Here is an 8,286-nt window from a genome sequence, read left to right on the forward strand (position 1 = left end):
GACTTATTTTTTCTCTCCCTTATGTAAGTTCTTTGTTCAATCAGATGAGGTCCTGGTACTCCAAAGCAAGGGAAACCTAGATCCCCTAACAATGATGAGGTTGTCAGAGAACTAGGGTCAACCTGTCTCCTACAAGAATACAATACATCCAGACTGGAGTGTGGAAAAAGTCTTCATGTGGATTATTTTGTAATGGACATAAATCATTTAGAAAGTGTGATGCTCCAACTGAGCACTCACTATTCGTGACTGTATCCCTAGCTACTCAGAAGCAGAAATTGGGAGGATAGCAATTCAAGGCCAATTTAGGGGGGAAAAGTCCATAAGTTCCCATCTCAACCAATAGCTGGGAATGATATCATTCTAGCTACAGCAGGAAACATAAACAAGAGGATAAATGGTCCAGGCTAGCATGGACAAAAATCAATACCCTATCTAAAAAATAACCAGAGCAAAAAGGGGGAAGCATGGTTCAAGTGACCAAGTATCTATTCTGAGTATAAACCTCAGTAGTACCAAAAGAAAAAGGAGGAGGAGAAGGGGGAGGAGGAGGGAGGGAGGAAAACGAAGGAAGGAGGAAGAAGGAAGAAGAAGAGAGTGCAACAATTTGAGTCTTACAATCCTAGACCTGTTCCTATGAGATGTGTTTTGTCTTCTTCAGTTTTCTAAGTGATCTGCTTCTACTGATATTGATTTGTCCATTGGGACATCATTTATCATATTTTCAATTATGCTGTAAGATTCGTAGACCTTCCTATTTGGACTCCCTGTATTCCCTCAATATAGATCCATTATACTTTTTGGTGAACTCAATAGTCCATATTTTCTTTTTTTAGTCCATATTTTCGTTATTAGATATCACACTTCAATGTTATTTCCTTTGTTTTCTGGCATCCAAGGTTGCTACTGAGAAGTCATGTGTCATTCTAATGTTTGTTCTTTGAACACTATCTGTTTTATCCCTCTAGGGAACTGTTTAGGGTCTTCTCTATATTTACAGCTCTGAGATATCATGTGGAAAAGACTGGTGTGGACCTTTTGAAATGAAAGGGAATTTTCTGGTATCATTTCTTTGCCAATTCTTTTGTTTTTATTTTCTTTAAGCCTCTTTTCCTGGAAATCCTACCAGGTGATCGCTAGCTCTTCTGGATCAATTCTTTCATGTGCTTGTGTCTTTTTCCCTGCTGGCTATGTCTATTTCTTTTGTTTATTTTTCTGGGATCTTTTTTCCACCAAATCTACCCCCCCCCCACCTCGTCTTCTTTAATTCTTCTATTTTTAACTTCTAAGAGAATTTTTCTTGTTCTTTGATTATTCCTGAAACAAATTATCCTGCTTTTGACTACTGGGTACAGCACCACCACATCTTCCTAAGAATATTTACTACATTTTGTTTGCATTCAATATTTAGTATGTTTATGTCTGTGTATGCAATGTTTTATTCTGTTTCTTGCATTGTTTCTGTTTCCTCCTAAATCTTTTTTTTCTAGTTGAAGGATCTGGGTTTCATTCATGTTTGCCTCCAGAATCAAGGTTTTTCTCTAGAATCAGATGACCTCCTGGATGTCCATTCATATTGAAATACAAGATCCTAAACTCTGATTACGGCTTGCTTTCAGAAGTGTGTTCTCCATCGGTGGAGAACAGAAACCTGGAGGTAAGGCAGCCTTTTCAGGGTGGGGCTGTCTCTGCAGGTGTTCAGTTACCCCAAGGCAGAATCCCTGTAGACAGGACTGGCTGTCATCCTGGAAGAGCAATGGCTAGGTGATGGAATGCTACCATTCAGTTATCATCAACACTAACTTGCCCTTTCCTTCAAGGGCCAGCCCCATTCCACACTCCTGTGCACAATCATCTCTTGGGAAAACCTTCCAGCTTTATGTTAGCAGGAGGCAGGGGGTAGGGAGCATGGCTAACAGAAGACATTTGGGGACCTAATCCTGAAACTCCAAGCAACACCCTGGGTTCAGATCCTCCCCTCCTCCCTACTCCCTGGGGTCACAAAACCTCAGCCTTCCCTGGGTTCTGCTGGTGATGGAAAATGGGCACAGCTCACTTGACCTTGGGATAACCTCCTGCAGCCTGAGCCAGGCACCACCTCTCCATCTGCTTTCCATCAGCCTGAACTGGGCAGCCAGTTCACCATTAGTGTAGCTGCTCTGCTAGGGCATCTGATTTGGTGGTTTTATATGTTTTGTGATTCCTCTGCTGGGATTGCTAATTGGAGTTGTGGAGGAGAGAGGCCTGGATCTGCCATGTTTAACCAAAAGGCCTTTCTCATTTGGATTTGCATTTCACATCTGTTCTATGGAAGTCTGTTTGCCTGGAGTCCTGGGAGTCTTCTGGGATTCTCTCTGCTTACAAATATGGAAGGCTCTAATATTGGTACAGCCAGTCACTGCTTGTATATGGCTTGAGTAAACTAACTCACCTTCAACAGGTTTCATTCCATCAGGCCAAACGTGCTTATGTGTCTTTAATTGTTTTGAGTAAATTAAAAAAATCACGTTATGGTTGTTATTTGAGATAGGCTCAGACTAGCCTAGAACTGAAGAGCCTCCTGATCTCCCTGCCTCTACTTCTCCAGTGCTAGGATTCCCATAGGCATGGCCCACTGTGCCTTGCTTTGTTAAATCACCTTTAACACATAATTAAATTAATTGCTTATTGTATTAAAGATAATATAATGATATTTATAATAATAACTAAGTGGAGTTAGGTCCCAGAACATCCCTGTTTTTGAGATGAGTTCTACAAAAACATGACCTTGACCCTTATGTGTTGGGACTTTGCTGGTCCCCTGTGATAAAAGTCTTCTTCTCATCTTTCATATGAAATCTGAACTTTCCACTAACTGGTTGATTCTTCAGTTTGAGAACTGAAATGTGGCATTTTGTAAGGAATACATTTTTACAAAGCAACAATAGTAATACTTGATTATATTTAGGAATGGAGAAGGAAGAGAAACTAAAATGCCTCACCCTCAAGAGGAGATCTTTGCTTCTTAGTGCCACTTGACCTTTACTTCAGATGTTCTTTCTTTTCTTAGATGATCAGTATATGGCACTTTTTTCCCTTTGACAAAAAAACCTGATATCAACAACTGAGAGAAGGAACAACTTATGTTGGCTCATGGTTTTAGAGGTTTCCATCCATCGTGGTAAAGAAACCATGGTAGAATAGAATAGTTCACACCATTTAAACCAGAAAGCAGAAAGACTGACTACTCGCTTTGGTTGGCTTTCTCTTTTTTTCTCCATTTTAATCTATCTGGGCTCCAAGCTCATTCAACGACACCCTCACTCACGGTGGATCTCCCTGTCCTTCATTAATCCTCTCCAGAAGCCACCATAGACATACTCAGAGCCCTGCTTTACTGGTCTTCTACGTACTTCTTAATCCATTGAAGTTGACAATCAAGAGTAACCATCACAATCACTTCCACTTTAAAATGGTCTCAATCTTCCTGATACATTTTTTAAGTCAATATACTTGTTATTCAAGAAAATGAACCGATTTCCTGTAGTATTTTACCTCTTTGTGAACCAGATAAGATTGTCTGTGTGTCTTACCTACTTCATGCTGACCTCTATGTGGTTTCTCCCTATTCTTCTGTCAACTGCTGAATATAGCACAGTTTATCTGGCCCTTTGGAGCCACAAGAGCTTTGAAAGTATACCTACTCCAACTCCTTTATTCTGATGATGATCTACATAAGCTCAAACAAGATGACATTATGTACCTAAGGACTCCAGAGACGAGGTGGGATCAAACCTTGATTTGGTCCTCTTTTCTCAGAATTCTTTCTACTCTACATGGCCACCCAAACCTAATCTTCCATGTGATTCCATCTGTATTAGTTTATCTTATGTTTCTATAAATAAATACATGAGGCTGACATTTTATAAGAAAAAAAGGATTTAAATGGAGGGAGAATAGATGAACAAACACAGGCAGGGTATTCAGTATATACTATGTAGAGAGTGAACTATGCAACTTGTTGGCAGGGATGCGAGGGGGACTGGGGGAAGGGGTGACTTTGTCCAAAAATGATTATACTCATGACCTGACTTGTGAAATGGTAACCCCTCTGTACAGCACCTAAGTAACAAAAAATTACATTTAAAAAGAAAAAAAGATTTATCTTGCCATTCTAGAGGTTCAACTCCTAGCTCTAGTGCAGGCCTCATAATAATGGCAGAGTATGTTCAAGAAGAAGCAACCATGTATCAGTTTTTCTATTCATTAGCTTATTCAGTCTATTTAAAATCTACTCAAAGTAATTATAGAGTCTGAGATGTAAGAGTGCTAGAGGTCTGGGACTGTGGCATAGTGGTAGAGTGCTTCCCTAGCCTGCATGAAGCCCTGGGTTCAATTCCTCAGTACCACATAAACAGAAAAAGCCAGAAGTGGTTTGACTCAAGTAGTAGAGTGCTAACCTTGAGCAAAAGGAAGGTCAGGGACAGTGCCCAGACCTTGAGTTCAAGCCCCAAGACTGGTAAAAAACAAACAAAAAAAAACCATCTAGCAGTATAGGGTGAGAAATCTAATAGTGGAATTGAATATGTGATTGCTGTATACACACATGCATTTCTGTGCAAGCGTGTATAAATGATAAGAAATATGCTAATAGGGTTGTAAGACTGGAAATTTTCTATAATGATAAACGATTTTAGAAGATATGTACATACATTTCCACATGGTGTTGAATCGCATGAGGTTCTTTTGGTTAAACTAATAGAAAGCCCTTCACTTGAGCACTATATCGCATCATCTGTTGTAAAGATTCTGGAGTATATCTTGGAGCCCTTGGGCAGGAAGATCAGTCAGATGGTTTTAAGGAACTGAAACTTGGAACCAGACGGCCAGTGGGACTTATGGACCTTCCTTCTGTCTAGCATGTTCTCCCACATCCTCATTCTGCGCAGACTCCAAAGTCTCAGACCATCCCTGCCTCCGTGTCTGTGTCCTTCATCTCAACAGACTGCCTTTCTCCCCCACCCATCTTCATCTTCAGCAGTCTCTTCACTCCTGAGTTACCTTACTTTCATTTTCACAAGAAACAGACACAATATTTTTCAGTCTTAATTCTGAACTGGAATGACCTGGTTGGCACTGTTTTGGGCAATGACTTCAAGTGCTCTAGTTCCTTATTCAAACATGGTGGCTGGGATGTGGCCAACAGACCAAGTCATTTTGGTCATTTCTATTGTCAGGTTCTTTTTGGTAGATACTAGTGATCCCCAATGGCTAGAGGTACATTAATATCCCTCCCAGTTACTTCATTGTGAAGAGATGAATGAATATGAAGAAAAGTTTATTTCAGAATTCGGGTATACCTATAAGCATGTACAAATAGACACAAAAATGCCATACCACCTGTTCACATAAGCCCAGAAAGGTAGGAACTGACAAACACCTTGCATGAAAACTTCACTGGCAGAAGTTTAGAAATGGCAAACTTCCAGAAGTTCAATCAAGTCAACTAACTGATGCATGAGTTGCTGGATCCTTTGCCACCTTGCAGGGCAAAGAACTCTACAGAGTCCTTGGATCATGAGCCTCATCAAAAGGTGTTGGGCTGGTGAGCAGATTCTTCTGCAAGGATCGAGGAATCTACAATATTTGAAGTCAGCCTCCTCTTTGTCCATGGAAATCTTTTCTGTTACTCTAGTCCAGACTCTAGGGATGCTCTTCAGCCACATTTAGAGAGTGAGTGACCCCTCAGCAGGACCATTCAAATGTACTCACTGCCCACCTAGGGTATATGGTTCTAACCTAAAGTTTAACTGTTAGCCAACTAGCCTTGGGTTTAGATGGAAACACACACACACACACACACACACACACACACACACACACACACACACACACACACACACATCCTGGATGGCAGTAGTAGGTTGGCTGTAACTAGGCCCTACCACATGAATAGGCCTCCTTTAGGACTCCTATGCTTCCATTCCCACCCCAATGCCACACTGTAGCTGACATGTTACTAGTCTTGTCAGCAAAGTAGTCTGGGAATGTTCTTTTTGCCTAGATATATTGCTATCTAAATAACACAGGAGTCCTAATTCTAAGGAAGAAGAGCAAATACTGGGTGGGCAGCCAGCAACCTCTGGGCACTAGCTGATCCAAAACCAAATCTCTTAATCTGTGTCAATTTCCTTATCTTTTAAATGGGCTTATCAATACCTACCCTGCTAGTTTCTCAGGGGTTTTGTGAGAACTAAATGAAAACCCTTTGAGAACTGAGAAGCCTTGTTCAAATATAGAGTATCATTCAGAGTGCTTATACAAAGAGCCACAGAGCCTTATAACAATGCAAACATAACCACCCATAAGCATAGATTCCTGATCTGAAAAGCTCACTTTTATTTTCCTGAGCAGCATGAATAAAAGTGTTGATTTTTTTACTCATCACAGATCTTACATGGTACTTTCTCATAAGTTTGGGGCTAGCTTAATTTAGACAGAGACTATAGATTATATTGCAGGTACTGGAGCTTGATCTTCTGTGCTAGACACTGTGTTTCATGTGAGCTATCCTGTTTAATCCTCACACAAACTCACAGATCAGTGCTTCTGTCCTTATGACCTTGTTGATAAGGAAGGAGAAACAGTGAGATCAACATGAAATTCAGGCAGAGATGGAGCAGGGATCCAGGATTTAACACTCAGATACATCTGAAATCATTCTTCAATTCTAAAATGCTGTGATGTTTAATTACTATACTACTATATTGAATTGCATTCTCCCAAAAGGTAAGTTTAAGTCCTGACTGATAATACTTGTTAGGACTAGATAATAGGGGCTTTAAAGATGCAGTCAAGTTCAAGTGGAGGACTGAGGGTTTCACTCAGAGGCAGAGCGTGTGTGTTTTAAATGGACAAGGTCCTAGGTTCTATCCTAAGCAGGCAAAATAGTGGGTTGTAGTTGGGTATCAGTGGCTCACACCTGCAATCCTAGCTACTCAGAAGGCTGAGATTTGAGGACCACAATTCAAAACCAGCCTCAGCAAGAAAGTCGTTGAGACTTGTATCTCCAACAACTACCAAAAAAGCCAGAAATGGAGCTGTGGCACAAAGGGGTAGAATGCTAGTCCTGAGCACAAAAGTTCAGAGACAGTGCCCAGGCTGAGGTCAAGCGCCAAGACCTGCACAAAATGATGATGATGATGATGATGATGATGATGATGATGATGATAAATAGATTGTAGTTGAGATAAGCTCTTTCTGAATTAAACTACTGGGTCTTAATCTAATGCCCGATGTCCTTGTAAGAGAGGAAATTTGACTGATACACGTAGGAGAAAGCCAGGTGAGACAGAAGTCAAGATCAGAGTTATATATCTAGAAGCCCAAGAAAATGCCCACAAGCACCGAAAACTAGGACAGGGCCATGGCGTGGTTTTTCCTTAAAGCCCCCGAAGAATCCAAACCAGATGACACCCGGATCTCAGACTCCTGACTTCCACAACTGTGAGAGAACAAGCATCTGCTATTTATAAGCCACCAAGTTTGTCATGACTTGTTCCAGCAGCCATAGGAAGCTGTGCAAATATGTGAAGATCCCACCGTAGCCTGATGTGCCTTCCACTCCAGGGCATACAAGGTTGAATTAGGTAACTGCAAGAACCACCAAGAGAAAGGCAGAACCCTGTCTTCCTCTGTGGATGACATCTTCATTGAACAGTCCTTCCTCAAGCCCAGGCCTTGATCCTTGGCTCTGGGGAGGGAGTACTTAAGGTGCTGAATTCAGCTAGAATGACTCAGCCAAGTCATGAGAACTATCCAGATGTACAGGACCTGGGATCTATCTGTTAGGGCCAGAAGAGATGAAAGCCTCTGACTTTATGGTTTCAGTGATTTTACTTATTTAACTTTTTGGTAACGGGGAGGTTTGGATCTATTTGCTAAGTGAGGAATTATTTACATTTTCAAAAACCAATTGGTTTCTACACTTTAATTATTCTGCCTTTAAAAATGTCAAATTGACAGAGAAAACTAGCATGGCCCTTGAGCAAGGATGACACGCATATTTGTGAAGGGTTTCATATTTTTAAGTAAGCCAGGTCCAAAGAAACATAGGTCCCATGGTTTCCCTTATTTGCAATAACTAGTATAAGTCTAGGACAAGCAGAAAAGGTAAAAAAAAACTATGTACATATGACCATATGAGATGATGTTAAGTGAAATGAACCCCAAGATAGGGACACAAGTTTTTTTTCTTGCTTGCTATTGTTTTTAACATATTTTAAATGTTTTTTTTAATTTTTTGTT

At 40.7% G+C, this 8,286-nt stretch overlaps 1 pseudogene; it reads left to right on the forward strand.

Moving 5' to 3' along the window:
• The first annotated feature begins 7,969 nt into the window (after nucleotides 1-7,969).
• LOC138834898 (U6 spliceosomal RNA) lies at nucleotides 7,970-8,067 on the forward strand (annotated as a pseudogene).
• Nucleotides 8,068-8,286: the final 219 nt, after the last annotated feature.

The sequence above is a fragment of the Dipodomys merriami genome, unplaced genomic scaffold (genome assembly GCF_024711535.1).
Source record: "Dipodomys merriami isolate MVZ:Mamm:240054 unplaced genomic scaffold, mDipMer1.0.p SCAF_1, whole genome shotgun sequence".
NCBI classification, from domain to species: Eukaryota; Metazoa; Chordata; class Mammalia; order Rodentia; family Heteromyidae; genus Dipodomys; species Dipodomys merriami.